The 16,144-nt window shown below is 35.3% G+C and overlaps 1 protein-coding gene across 1 annotated transcript in view; it reads left to right on the top strand.

Annotated features, from left to right (window-relative positions):
- Positions 1-10,172: 10,172 nt before the first annotated feature.
- ywhaba (tyrosine 3-monooxygenase/tryptophan 5-monooxygenase activation protein, beta polypeptide a) overlaps positions 10,173-16,144 on the top strand; it is a 38,286-nt gene continuing 32,314 nt past the window's right edge. Inside the window, exon 1 of the mRNA XM_059330262.1 lies at positions 10,173-10,318. The gene's annotated coding sequence lies outside the window, so the exon portion shown is untranslated. The remainder of the gene's footprint in view (positions 10,319-16,144) is intronic.

Raw genomic sequence — 16,144 nt, 5'->3', positions numbered from 1 at the left:
TCAGTTTAAAGATTAAATCAGTGCAAATACGTCACATATGTCAGGCTGAACTGCAGGGCAACCATGCACATTTACACTACAGGCCAAAAGTCTGGAAGCAAGATCACATTTGTGCAAAAAAAAGATCATAGTTTGATTGGTATACTTAGCAGCAAAATAAACATAATTGTTATATAAACACTTTATATTAGGGAACACATATTCAACATTAATTAGTTGCTTATTAGCATGCAAATAAGTAGCATAATGACTCTTAATTAGTCATTATTAAGTAGTTAGGGCCTCGGGGCAATCGCACCGAGCACTGGTCCGACCAGTGCTGCACTACTGTTATACTGTGGATTTCTTTTTCTTCCTCTTGCGGACGCAATTTCGTCCCACTACTAGTCCTACAACTTGAAGAGTTGCAGGACAAATTATATATCAAAATGTGCGGTTTGATCGGGATCGGTGTGCTATTACTTTTCTCTACAGAATACAAATTTTTTGCGACGTAAATCGTGAAAAACTGCCCAAAATTTTGCATTGAAATGAATGGGACGGCCGACAAAAAATGAGCGAAAAAGAACAATAATTGGAGATTTTTAAACGTCTACTTCTCCGGCATAATTTCACCTAGAGACTCCATTTAAACTTTAAACAGTAGACACAAGTCTTGTGTATCGGTGTATTAATCCACGTTTCGATGGGTCATATAGTTTTTTATCAATCCCTGTTCAATGACCATGATCATTTTTGGAGAAATTCTGAGATTATAATGGGTGTGTATTGCACGGAATGTTCGTGTCAGAGTGTGTGATGTCATCGCTCAGAGTGTAGAGGGAGAGAAAAAACTGTCAAAAAATACATTTGAAAACTGCGCTCCAGGCTGCAAATTTCACTCTACAGAAATAATTTATACATAGAAACGTAGGAAAATTAGTCTTCTCCCTCACAATCCTCTGGTAAAGCTGTCAGAGTTATAGTTTGGGCGTAGGACGCACAGATGATCCACCAACACCACCAACAGCCTCATTGGCTCCCATATTAAAAACGCAGGGAGATTTCGGAAAAAGGGAAAAAAAAACAGTTTTTTTAGATTGCTCTAACAAAGCTATTTTTTCATTTTTCTCTAAAAAAAAACATATGTAGACGTTCAGGAAGAACTCAGGACGCTCAAAGTGAAGTCGGATCAATGATAGGTATTATGGTTTTGCCAAAAATGCTTTCTGTTCGAGGCCAGAATTTTCAGTCTGTCCACCTCTGCTGTCACTATGCAGAAACAGGTGTCAGTTAATTCTGTTGATTGCTTTGATCTTTGATGTGATTACAGTTACAGATACACACACACACACACACGCGCGTAAGCACGCACACTCCTCACACATGCATACACATGCTTCAAACACACGCACACACACATACACACACACACACACACACACAGTAACTTTATGTGATTTTAATTACACACACACACACACACACCTTGAGGTTAAAGGGCATAGTTTTAAATCTCTGAAGAATCTCATCATAGTGTACACACACCGGCAGTAGCCCCCGTGGCCCTTTCAAAATTTCCCCAGAGGAAATTTTCTAGTTATTAATGCCTTATTCTGCATGGTTTTATTATACAACCAGTAAGACATTAACTAAGAGTTTTCCCTCAATAACCTCAGAATTATTGATTATTAGTAGTAAGTAAGGAAGTTGTTGTATATGAGTTATGATCTTAATATGCTTTACTTTGTATGGACTTTATAGTCTCTACATAGCGGTGAAGGTAACCATGGAAACGGCAAATAGCAAACACCTTCTCCAGACCTTTGACGTGACTGAGTTTGAGTCATTTTTAAACTTTCTGTGACAAAGCTGCAGCATCTTTCATGACGTACTTCTTCTTAAATAGACTATTGATTAATACATTCATTTTGTCAGACCAGTCTCTCTAAAATAGATGTGGAACATCTTCGGATTAAATACTTCCTGTGAAGGACCATGATGATCTAAATTTAATACATTCTGGGTCACAGCAAACTGGTTAAGCTGTCTGTGAAATGACAACCAGAACAAGTGTTTAGCCTCTAGAACAGGGTCTCAGACTCAGACTACCTGGAGGCAGTAACAAAATGACTAAAAAAAGACATAAAACGACAAAAAAAGATACAAAGTGACCAAAAAAGACACAAAATGACCAAAAAAATACGCAAAATGACCAAAAAAGATACAAAATTATTTAAAAAAGACACAAAATTACCAAAAAATACGCAAAATGACTTAAAAATACACAGAATTACCAAAAAAGACAAAAAATTATTAAAAAAGACACAAAATGACTAAAAAACACTAAATTCCTTTAAAGAAGACACAGGATGACCAAAAAAGACACAAATTTACAAAAAAAGACACAAAATTACTGAACAAACACTAAATTACTTTAAAAAAGACACAAAATTACCAAAAAATACACAAAATTACCAAAAAATACACAAAATTACCAAAAAAGACACAAAATGATTTTAAAAAAGGACACAAAATGACAGAAAAAACACTAAATTGCTTAAAAAAGACACAAAATGACAAAAAGACACAAAATGACCAAAAAACACACAAAATTACAAAAAAGACACAAAATTACTAAAAAAGACATAAAATTATTTTAAAATGTCACAAAATTATTTTAAAAAGACACAAAATGATTTTAAAAAAGGACACAAAATGACAGAAAAAACACTAAATTACTTAAAAAAGACACAAAATGACAAAAAGATACAAAATGACCAAAAAACACACAAAATTACAAAAAAACACACACAATTATTTAAAAAAGACACAAAATTACTCTACAGGTTGTTGACAATCAAAAAGGATATTTTTCTGAATGTCTTCTGCAGCTGAATACACATGTTGTGAAAATAGAGCATAAAGTAAATAAACTGACCTCTTATTTTACCAACCAGTAATAAATTATATGCACTGTTGTTGCAGCAGATGTTAGAATATATAAGAGCAATATAAGAGATTTATTTTAAATTACAATTACTATTTTTTTCTCTTGTTAAATATTATCTTGGCAGAGTTCTTCTTTTCCCTAAAGTGAGAGTTGAAGTTCGCAGGTTATATAAATAAAACTGGTCTGACTTTCCTTCAGTTCTATCAGATTTCCAGGTGACTGTTATGCCTTACTAGCTTTTATTTAACCCACTAAATTATGTGTTTCTGTCACATTAAAATGGGCAAATGTTGTATTTTTCAACCTAATATTTGTTGGTAATGCAAGTTTTGTGCCTTCAAAGCATCAAATTGATCAAAAATTGGCATTAAATGAATTATGAATTGTATTTTACATCCTAATTCTCATGATTTATTGAGATATAGCATGCCTAATTTATTTATATTCATTTAATGTCTTCATATGTTATTTCATTAAATGTGTGTACTTTTAACTGCCTTATTTTACTTCATCATTGATACATTTGTTTTAAATCTTGATTAACCGATGCAAAGTTAATCATATATATGCTTATAAAGGGCTGTTAAGTATAAGATGATTACAGTTTACATTTTTTTTTAAATAAAATCTGTTATTTTTATAATGTTTCTGCTGTTTTCTCTACTTTTTTTCTTCTTTTTCAAATTTCCAATGTTTTTACCTTAATGTTGGTGTTTTTTAAAGCTCTAAATCAAAATAATGGCGATGATAATATTAGTTATACATGTATCTATAATAAGCATATAACTGTTCTTTATCCTATTAAACAGATACTACCTAATTCACAGTAACAGCTCAGAGCTGCAGTAAAGAGCCACATTCAAACTTCCAGCAGTCTCTCCTGCCATCTAGTGGCTGCTGCAGAGAGGTGCAGGTATTTAAACAGAAAAGGCTTTAAGAGCAACAGAGTTGTGGGTGACGACATCAAGTTTTCATGCAGAGTAGTTCTTCAGACAAAGTTAATATTTCTTGATGGGTAACATATTAACTTTTCTTTTAATCTCATGTGTTATTCTATAAAGAGGGAAGGTAATTCACAAATCCTTAACCAAGTCAGAAGAGCTTCTCTGTGCTATAACCATATAAATCCTATTCTATTTGTATATTAGTCATATTTATAATCTTTCTAGTTGTTTTATACCTTTTAGTCTATGGGTCTCAAACTCGTGACGATATTTTGTGGCCCCCACCTTGATATGAAAGTTTAATGTGAGTTTTATATGAATGGCACTTTACCGTGTTGTGTGTGGAAGGTCCCTTTAATTGCTTTTATTGGTCATTTTGTGTCTTTTTTGGTCATTTTGTGTCTTTTTAAAATCATTTTGTGTCTTTTTGGTAACTTTGTGTCTTTCTGTAATAATTTTGGGGTTTTTTTGGGTAATTTTGTGTCTTTTTTATAATTTTGTGTCTTTTTTAATATTTTTGTGTCTTTTTTAGTAATTTTGTGTAATTATTTGGTCATTTTGTGTCATTTTGTGTCTTTTTTAAGTAATTTAGGTTTTTTTGTGTCATTTTGTGTCTTTTTTAAGTAATTTAGGTTTTTTTCTGTCATTTTGTGTCTTTTTGTAATAATTTTGTGTCTTTTTTAGTAATTTTGTGTAATTATTTGGTCATTTTGTGTCTTCTTTTGGTCATTTTCTGTCTTTTTGTGTCATTTTGTGCCTTTTTGTAATAATTTTGTGTCTTTTTTAGTAATTTTGTGTAATTATTTGGTCATTTTGTGTCTTTTTTTTTTTTTTTTTGATTTGGTCATTTTATACTGCCTCCAGCGGCCCCCAGGTAATTTCAGTTTGAGACCCCTGTTTTAGTCATTTTACATCTCTCCAATTTGAGTTCTTGTAATAATTTTGGTTTTCTCTGTGGTTGTTTTGTGTGTCTTTTTTTGTCCTTTTGCATTCAGAATGAGAAAGAAACAACAACATGTATGTCTAACCTTCCTTTAGAGATCTTGTAGGATGTGGCTCCCTAGCTAGTAGTTTTTAGAATAATCTATTGAGTGCCAATAATTATGTAGTATATAACAGCTATGAGTAACAAAAATAATCAGACAAAGCTTTTGTCTTGACATATCTGTTGAGGTGTTTTTTATATACATTTTGTATGACAACTCTTATTATAATTATTATATTTTGAGTATAGCCCATATACACTCACTGGCCACTTTATTAGGTACACCTTGGTATTAGTGGGTTACCCTCCGTATGGCTTTATGACATAAATACACCAAGGGGCTGTAAACGTTGGTTCATATTGACATGATAGCATCACGCAGTTGCTGCAGATTGAATAATGTTCAATAAGTTGCTCTGTTAGATAGAGATCTGGTGACTGTTGGGGCCATTTGAGTCCAGTAAACTCTCTGTCATGATCAAGAGATGATTTGAGATGATTTGAGCTTTGGGATTACTTCCAGCAGCACATGGAGGCTGTGGACAAAAGGGTCCAAAGAGTCCCCAACCCCCTTTACACCACCACGACCTCAACAAGCCTTAACTCTCCTTTCCATCCTGCCTGTATTCACCACTTAAAACATGTTTAAATGCCATGTTGGTATATATTTTTTCACTATATGACCTGATAATAATTGATTTTTTATTCTGACTTACTGGATCAACATTTAGAACCAAAAAGAAACAAAGAAAAACCAACATAAATGTGATCTTGTGATTGTGTGTGATCCTGTCATCAACTCTGGTTTTTATTCTAGTGGGACTCATTTTTTTGTGTGTCTTGTGTGTTTAGCATAACAATTTTGGTCATTTTGTGTATTTTTAAGTCTTTTTGTGTCTTCTTTGGTCATTTTGTGTCTTTTTTGTGTCATTTTGTGTCTTTTTTTGGTGATTTTGTGTCTTTTTTTGGTCATTTTGTCTTCTCATTTTGTGTCATTTTTAGTCATTTTGTGTCTTCTTTTGTTTTTTTTTTTGTCATTTTGTGTCTTGTTGTAGTCATTTTGTGTCTTTTTTAGTCATTTTGTGTCTTCTTTTGTGTTTTTTTTGGTCATTTTGTGTCTTTTTTTGGTCATTTTGTCTTCTCATTTTGTGTCTTTTTTGGTGATTTAGTGTCTTTTTTTAGTCCTTTTGTGTCTTTTTTGGTGATTTTGTGTCTTTTTTAGTCATTTTTGTGTCTTCTTTTGTGTTTTTTGTGATCATTTTTGTCATTTTTTGGTCATTTTGTGTCTTTTTTTAGTCAGTTTGTGTCTTTTGTGTCCTTTTTTAGTCATTTTGTGTCTTTTTTAGTCCTTTAGTCCAACATAAAATGTGATTTTGAATCTTTTTTTACTTTCAAAACACTATCATGCTCAATAAAGAATTTTAAATGTTGCAAATGTGACCAAAGGTGTCAAATCTACCATATAAGAGGGTTCCATCCAGTTCTATCATTTGATACTAAATCTATTTGAGCTTGTCTCCAGTTTTACTTGGTATATCATCATCAAACTGAAACTGGCCTCATGGAGTTTACAGCCAGAACTTTAGAGGTAAATGTACAGTAGGGCTCCACGCTGCTTTGTTTTCTAGTCTGATGGAGGCAACAAGTCTGGATTATTTGGAGCTTTTGGCGACTTGGAGTCATTTCTAGTCATTTAGTGTCTATTAGTGTGTCTTTTTTGGTCATTTTGTGTCTTTTTTGAAGTCATTTTGTGTCTTTTTAGGTCATTTTGTGTCTTTTTTGAAGTCATTTTGTGTCTTTTTAGGTCATTTTGTGTCTTTTTTAGTCCTTTAGTCCAACATGAAATGTAAATTTACAGTAGGGCTCCACGCTGCTTTGTTTTCTAGTCTGATGGAGGCAACAAGTCTGGATTATTTGGAGCTTTTGGCGACTTGGAGTCATTTCTAGTCATTTAGTGTCTATTAGTGTGTCTTTTTTGGTCATTTTGTGTCTTTTTTGAAGTCATTTTGTGTCTTTTTAGGTCATTTTGTGTCTTTTTTGAAGTCATTTTGTGTCTTTTTAGGTCATTTTGTGTCTTTTTTAGTCCTTTAGTCCAACATGAAATGTAAATTTACAGTAGGGCTCCACGCTGCTTTGTTTTCTAGTCTGATGGAGGCAACAAGTCTGGATTATTTGGAGCTTTTGGACACTCCACAGGGTTAAATCAGCAGTTTGTGAAATACTCAGAGCAACAACCATGACACGTTCAAAGTCACTTGCATCACCTTTCTTCCTCATTCTGATGCTCACTTTGAACTCCAGCAGCTCGTCTTCACCGTGTCTAAATGTGTTCAGTTGCTGCCGTGTGATTGGCTGACTAGATATTTGAGTTCACGAGCAGTTGAACAGGTGAACATAATAAAATATTGTTGTGCACACACATTGTTCCGTTATTTGTTGATGTGCTGTGTGCCTCACATGAAATTTAGAGTAACTAAAACAAAAACAAGCTACAAGTGCACTCAGAGGGTGCCGCCCCCCACCAACGCCTGCTCTACCTTACATTGTTAATGGAAGTGAAACATAATTCCTGTGTCTGCCTGGTGAGTGGAGGCCAACATTTAATGGGTTCTTGCTTTGGCCCATACGACACACTTCCACCAAGTTTCATCAAAATGTGGCCAGAACTTTAATCCTGCTGATAAACAGACAAACACGCTGAACTAAAAACAAAACCTTCAATTGAGCAGGTTCTGTGAGTGTTCTGTGCAGAAAAGTTGATGGCAGATCAGAAGATAATGGCAATGGTGAATTAAATCTTCATTTGTTACAGGAGAGGCATGTAAAAGAACATTGAACATTGTTTTTTTGTCATTTTGTGTCTTTTTTGGGTAATTTTGTGGTTTTTTTAGTCAATTTGTGTCTTTTTTTAGTCATTTTGTGTCTTTTTTTGGTCATTTTGTGTCTTTTTTTAGTCATTTTGTGTCTTTTTTTGGTCATTTTGTTTCCTTTTTTGGTCATTTTGTGTCTTTTTGGGGTAATTTTGTGTTTTTTTTAGTCAATTTGTGTCTTTTTTTTGTCATTTTGTGTCTTTTTTTGGTCATTTTGTGTCTTTTTTTAGTCATTTTGTATTTTTTTGGTCATTTGTTTCTTTTTTGGGTGATCTGAACTGTGCATGTGAGATTGTGTTCAGTGAGCGGGGGTCGCGGACAACATGCATGTTAAATTGGGGGTCGCGACTCAAAAAAGGTTGAGAACTACTGCTCTAGAACGTGGAAGACTATAAACAAAACAAAAACACGGATCCATGAGTTATGAATCCAACGGGCTCTAACCCTTGCATCATCATTAACCCTGTGGAGTCCAAAAGCTCCAAATAATCCAGACTTGTTGCCTCCATCAGACTAGAAAACAAAGCAGCGTGGAGCCCTACTGTACATTTACCTCTAAAGTTCTGGCTGTAAACTCCATGAGGCCAGTTTCAGTTTGATGATGATATACCAAGTAAAACTGGAGACAAGCTCAAATAGATTTAGTATCAAATGATAGAACTGGATGGAACCCTCTTATATGGTAGATTTGACACCTTTGGTCACATTTGCAACATTTAAAATTCTTTATTGAGCATGATAGTGTTTCAAAAGTAAGAAAAAGATTCAAAATCACATTTTATGTTGGACTAACTAAAAAAAGACACAAAACGACCAAAGAAAGACACAAAATGATTAAAAAAAGATACAAAATGACCAAAAAAGGCAACAAAATGATTAAAAAAAGACAACAAAAGACACAAAATTGACAAATAAAGACACAAAATGACAAAAAAGACACAAAATTACTAAAAAAAGACAACAAAAGACACAAAATGACCAAAAAAGACACAAAATTACTAAAAAAAGACAACAAAAGACACAAAATGACCAAAAAAGACACAAAATGACTAAAAAAAGACAACAAAAGACACAAAATTACCAAATAAAGACACAAAATGACCAAAAAAAGACACAAAAAGACACAAAATGACTAAAAAATACACCAAATGACCAAAATTGTTACGCTAAACACACAAGACACAAAAAAATACAGTCACACTACTAGAAAAAAACAGAGTTTCTTCTTTGTTCCTTTTTGGTTCAAAATGTTGATCCAGTAAGACAGAATAAAAAAATCAATTATTGTTAGGTCATATAGAGGTTGTGCTGAAAAAATATATACCAACATGGCATTTAAACATTTTTAAGTGGTGTATACAGGCAGGATGGAAAGGATTCAAAAACGGACAAAATAGCTCCAGACTTTATAGCAGGGGTGTCAAACTCAAATACACAATGGGCCAAAATTTAAAACTTGAAGAAAATCGCGGGCCAACATTGAACAAATAAACCTTTTAATATATATCAATCAATGTATACCAGAGGGTATATATATATATATATATATATAGGCCTATATAAAAGAAAAAAATTGAACTATATTGATATATGCGATATGGTCTAATTCCATATCACATTTAAAAATATATCAATATATCTTATATATATATATATATATATATACATACATATATATATATATATATATATATATATATATATATATATATATTGATATATTATATATATATATGGAATAATCTATAAAATAACTAACCCTCCATTTTAGAGCATGCATTCAGTAATTTGTGTTTGAACTATATTGATATATGCGATATGGTCTAATTCCATATCACATTTAAAAATATATCAATATATCTTTTATATATATATATATATATATTGATATATTATATATATATATATGGAATAATCTATAAAATAACTAACCCTCCATTTTAGAGCATGCATTCAGTAATTTGTAGTGGGATTGATGGTCTTTAATAATATTCTGGCTCCCTAAATTGGCACTCAGTCATCAAAACTTTGAGCATCCCTGGTGTGTGTGCGTGCAGCATCAAGAGGCTACAAATTACATTTCATTGTTCAATTGTGAAATGACAGATAAATTAACCTTGTAGCCTTTTTTAAAATGCACAAATGAATCAGAGGCTACACAGTAGAGATGAAGATGATGGTAGAGTGTTTGCAGTGGGTGTGTAGGTGGCGTGGAGGGAGAGTATAACAGTATAAATCAGTGTAGAACCCACACACAGTCAGCTGACACGATGCTGAACTCAGATACGACAGCAGCGCAGCGGCCTCATGGAGACAGTTGCCACGGAGACCGGCGCACGTCATCCCGTAGCGGTTGCCATGGTCCCTCTCTGACGTCAAAGCCCCTCGCAAGATGCTCGGGAAACCCCCTGGCGCGGTCGCCATGGATACTGGCGGGGGGAGGGGTGGGGTTTAGAGGAAGCGGAAGTGTCAGAGCAGGCGGAAGTGGTACTGCCCTGAATACCCTGAGCAGTGAGAGAGCGGAGGACGGCTCGATAAACTCCCATCGTTCACAGAATAAAATCGGGATTCCTAGCACGCTCTAAATGTGAGTTCACTTACATATCACTTGGTTTATTGTCTTGTATGCGGGGTGAGGACGCTCTTCGGAGCGGGGGGACAGCAGCCCCAGCGGTGGCCCCGTTCCCTGCCTCTGCAGCGGAAGGTGCCTATTGTGGTTTAAGGGCTGGGTGCGAAGATTTAGGCCAAGACTTGTGGCCAAAGAGCGAGAAATAACCCGCTAAAAAAAATCACCTGGCACCTAATGCTGTATGTGCGGTGTAAGGTGCGGGGCCGGTCGGTGGTCGTGAAGGCCCAGACTCCCGTGGATGCCATGCGTGGTGCGCGGTGACCGTGTAGGGAGGAGAAGCAGCAGCACCCAAGTTTGGCCATTTTGACAGCTTAGCCGCCGAGGCCGTCGTTGAAAGCAGCATTTTAGCAGCCAATGCTAAAGTACAGCTAATAAATAAAAAACTTACCCGTTTAAGGCTATCACTGAGCTGCCTGGTTAACCGATATTTCTGGCTTTATTATTTATTATTCGCCTTGCAGCGTTTTTACAAAACCTTTATGGACCAAAAAAAAAAAAAAACAGCAGTGGACTCTCTCTCTCTCCGTTGCAGGACGGAGATATACAAAAGATCCTTCACTCCTGCAGCCATCAGGCTCATTCTAACAGATATTCTACCAGATTAACTGGATTCACCCTCGGGGATAAATAAAGTAATTTTGATTTTATTTGATTTACCGACGATGTCCGCTGCTCTGCCCTGTTATGGCGTAGTGAAACGAAGCTATCCCACCCTCCTCCTCCCTCATTTCCCGGGAGTTTCCGTTACATTTTTAATTTTTTTTTTAAAGATTTATTTTTTGGTCATGCTTTATTAGAAAGGGGGAGACATGCGGGCAGGCCGGATTCGAACCCGGGTCCGCCGCAGCAGCAAGGACTCAGCCTTAGTGGTACAAACGAAGCTAACCCACCCTCCTCCTCCCTCATTTCCCGGGAGTTTCCGTTACATTTTTAATTTTTTTTTTTAAAGATTTATTTTTTGGTCATGCTTTATTATAAAGTGAGAGATATAAAGGGGGAGACATGCGGGCAGGCCGGATTCGAACCCGGGTCCGCCGCAGCAGCAAGGACTCAGCCTTAGTGGTACAAACGAAGCTAACCCACCCTCCTCCCTCATTTCCCGGGAGTTTCCGTTACATTTTTAAACGAGAGGTTTTTTTAAAGATTATTTTTTTAGGCATTTTTCATGCTTTATTAGAAAGTGACGGTACATGCGGTAAAGGCAGGAACAGGCCGGATTCGAACCCGGGTCCGCCGCAGCAGCAGCAAGGACTCAGCCTTAATGGTACCAGCCCCTCCATTACATTTTTACACCGTTTTCTTTTGATATCATCTAACCAACAGTGGACAGGGGGTGAAGCGGAACAGATGCCTTTTAATGCATTTAATCATTTCAGCTTAACTTTCAGCTCACATAATAATTGTGTCCGCTATTCAAAGTGATCTGGGTCAGCCGATGCTATCAGCTAAGCTAACGTTTTAAAGCCAATGGCCGTGCTATGACGTCCAGTTAGCATGCTAGCTGGTAATCTATCTCTCCATCTTAAAATTCCGCAGGGGAATGCGACAAGGAGGGCGTAGCTGCTAGCAGGCCGACCAAACCCTCAGGACACAATATTCAAGGCCTGGATGGGTGTTTCTTTTTTTTTTTTTGCAGCGTACTTGTCAAACGTGAAGCGAGGTGATGGTTTTACAGGCTCTCCAGCGTGTCTCTGTGTGCTGTTTTAGATGATGTAGTCGTTTTTTTTTCTCGGTGCGCATAAGCCTGCTAACCATGCAAGCATGGCTAAGTGATAGCATGTTGGTGGCCTGCCAGCTGATCGAAGAGGCCAATTTGGATCAATTTTAACCGATTTGCGGGTCGCTGAGGCGGTTAACTAACGCTACTTGTAGCCACAATCAGCTTTATTTTACGCAATGTTAAATTGTTAACCCTGACTATGCTCAAATGAATCAGATTAGCTCTGAAGACGTTGTTGAAATGACAGCACCGTGTTAAAAAGCAGTACAAACACATGGTTTTCACGAGGTACATGGAGGAAGAAGGGCTTTAACAATCGGGTGTTTTCATATGTGATAAATGATTTATGTATTTGTTTATTTAATCTATTTTTTTGTAAATATGTATTATATAAATATGTATGTTTAGGGGGGGAAAATGTCAATTGAGTAGTGAAGGGGTAGGTTTAAATAAGCATATACTTCATCCTACTCCTTTTTGGACATGTTGCGTTCACATTATAGCTTTTTTTTTTGCTATTGTTTTGATTATTCTCATTGGATTTATTTGTTTTTCAGTTTCATTTGTTGTGTTACTGGCACATGTTCGAAATAAAAAAGTTAAACTAAACTAAAGCCACATGCAGCCTGTAGCAGGCTGAAGATTCACTTCCTTTTCAACTTTGCCAAAAAAGCCTTTACTGTTTCCCTAACATTTACAATGTGCATGTTCTCCTGTTTGTGCTTACTAATGCCCCTTTCAAATTCATTGGTTTGTTGAAAAAAACATAGTGGTTAAATCAATGGAAAAGGTTTTTGAAGGAGTTTAGTTTGATAAACCTGATACCACTCACACATGAAACGGTGAGCTTAAAAAAACTGGTTTTACAAGTAAAATCATGGTTTAGCACATTTAAGGTTAAATGTTTGTCAGAGATGTGAAATCCATTATAGTCACCCTTTTTTAATCATTCCTCATTACTACTACATTTTCATAAGATTGGCATTTCCATACAAAATAAAACTATATTGTCTGTGGTTGTTTGATTATCATGTTGTCAAGTTTGTAAAAATAAATAGCAACTTTTTTTAAAAGTAAAACTAACACTGGGTGGATTTTGGCAATAGCAGAAAACCACCTTGCACCAATATTTTAAGGTTTCCTAACATTGTGTTGAAAGTTGTAAAACAAAGTAGCAGTAATAAACATAACTAGGACTGCAGTTACACTATGAATTAGCTTATTTTCTCAAAAAACAGACTAATTGTTTGGTCTAAACAATTTTTAAAGCTAATTGTGTTATATGGCCATGTCAATTTCCCAGAATCTGATTGTTTACTATCATTTAACTCATGGAAGGTTAAGAAATTAGCAAATTTGGCAGAATTTTAGAAATAACTTTTAAAGCAAAAATGTACAATCAATTAGGTATTGTTAAAGATCTAAAATACATGAAGATAGAAGTAATTTAATGTATTGATTAGCTCATAAAATAAATGAATAAATATAAAGTAAACAGCAACTGTTCTGCAATCATTTTTTGTAAGTGGTTTAGCATTCCAATACAAAATCCAACAGTGTCTTGTCTATTGATTAATCTGTATGTATTTAAATACATAATGAGGGTAATTAATCTTTTATTTATTGCCTTTTAAACCAATTTAATGCAATTAAAAGGTGCTGCTAAAACACAACCTCGCACTCGATTAAGGAACTTAAAAAACTATGAGATTCTATGTCAACCACAAAACAATACTGTTGAAATTAGAGGGATCTCTGGTTTCTTCCCAATAAGTGCCTTGTAATGGAGGAAATGGGTACCAGAATATATAATTACCCAGTACACTAATGGTCTCACCATTTTGCTTTTTGGTGGATGAATAGAACTGCATTCAATATTAGCAGATAATTGATTTTATGATTCAGCGCTTGAATCAGCACTGGAACGGTGCCATTGGTGCGGTCCAAGCTGTGAGGCTTTTCTTCCTATAAACCACAGGAAGTCCATCAGAGTGGCAACAGGATCATATTTGTGAATTACTTTTTTTCTGATTATTTTTTTGCCCCTTAGCTACCAAAGCAGTATGACATGTGTATAGACTTATGGGAAATATTGTCTTGTCCATCCTTGGAGTGATGTGAGCTACTGATAATTATTTTTAAGTGATTTAAAAGTACCTCTGGGATAAATGATTTAAGTGCTGCACAATTATTCTAAACTTTACTGAAATTTCAATATGGACATGTGCAATATCCAAAATCACCTGAGGCACAATATCAAAGATAAAACATGTTAAAAAAAATACAATTCTGAATAAACTATTGTGATCCCTGCCTACAAATTGTATTCTACAGACAGAATTATTTGTTTTGGCACAGATCCTCACAAAAAAATACACCATTTGTAACATTTTTAATTTATTTTCAACTGGAAAATGAGAATAATGGTGCAAAAATGATCATTCCTTCCAATATCGTAAATCACATGACAAGTGCAATATCAGCTCAAATAATCACAACTAGATATTTTTACCAAAATTGTGCCGCTCTAGCTTACAAGCATGAGCAATTAAATGGACTGAACAATGTTAACACATGGGGGAATGCACCGCCTCTTTTAAATTTCATGGTGAATACACAAATAATAATTGGGAGGGGCAATGGTCACCATGATGTCAACATAATGTGCATTTGATACACATAATGTAACCACTAAAACATCAAATTGGTCATTTTGAAATGACATTTTCCATAGTTTTCTTGATAATAACCAAAAATTATCAAGAAAACCATGGAAAATGTCTAGATATCAGCTCTTAAATTAAACTCTTGTGAGCTAATTTGTTATATTTGTCCAAAAAACTGTACCAACTATACCTTGATTGTTCCTCTTTTTTCCCTGTAAGTCTCTTTGGATAAGCGTCTGCTAAATGACTAAATGTACCTTTTAGTTGTCCCAGGCATTTAAGTGAACAAGAAATTGAAAACAAGGCTGGTCTAATAATTTTTCGATGACTGTATATCATGTCATAGGATGATCAAATCTGAAAAAAATGGCACGACTGGAAATCTGCCTGCAGAAGTCTTTTCCTAAAAAGACAAAGCTAACTGTCGATGTGAGAAGAGTGCTAGTGAGAGAGGCCTCCGAAAGGAGATGCAGGTTTCCATGCTGAGACAGAAGACACCGTTCACAGTATTGACGGGTGCTTTACCAGTTGCAACTTGACAGCATAGTGATCTTAAAGGGAAAGCTACTGCACAATACCTTCTCTACACCTTGCATATGCAGGAAGATATGGTAAATGCTGAAACAAATTGGAAGAATGATCTGTGAAATGATTGAAAAATAAGCTTTTTGACTGTTCTAAAGCCAGGCACTGCACATCCGCATGACGCCATTTCTAAAAGTAAAAGCTGCTGCAGTGTTTTTTTATTTAAACTGTGACTTTGGAGATTTATTTGTGTTAGTGTGAATCCACACAAGGAAGGCTTAAAGCTAATAATATCCTGGAGTAGCTAACGTTATACCTCGGTCCAATCAGTTTGTGGCAGGACTTTAAAAACCGCTGTTCACCTTCAGTCCCCATGAAACACGACAGAGTTTGAGCAGTTCTGCACGCAGCAATACTCAAATAAAACAGCAGTGTTGTATTTAGAAAAGCTAATATAGACATCTACAGCTGCTGTGACTGCTGTCAATGATGAAGAACAATAAAAAGCCAGACAACAGGCTTTTAATTCTTTGTGGAATTACTTCAAGTATGTAATAAGTTTTGGCTCGCTTTCATTTTCTGTTAATCAAAGGTAATGTTTATTGTATTAGATCAGAACTTGGTATCCACGGAGACTTAACATTAAACAACTCGGATCAGACTGCAGACCACGTTCATTGAAACTATTTTAATTAAATCTGATATCTGCCAATAAAGTCTCTTAGAAAAAAAACACAAAATGCTTGGAACAGCTTTGGCTGAAAACCAGAATGTAATTAATAGAGAGGGGAAAAAAAAAAAAGAGTACAAGAAACTAGAAGAAAACCCTTCCTCAAGCCCAAAGTCAGCTAGAGGAATACCGTGGCTGGTGTT

Source organism: Centropristis striata, chromosome 3, assembly GCF_030273125.1.
Source record: "Centropristis striata isolate RG_2023a ecotype Rhode Island chromosome 3, C.striata_1.0, whole genome shotgun sequence".
Lineage (NCBI taxonomy): Eukaryota > Metazoa > Chordata > Actinopteri > Perciformes > Serranidae > Centropristis > Centropristis striata.
This window is presented reverse-complemented; position numbering and strand designations above follow the sequence as displayed.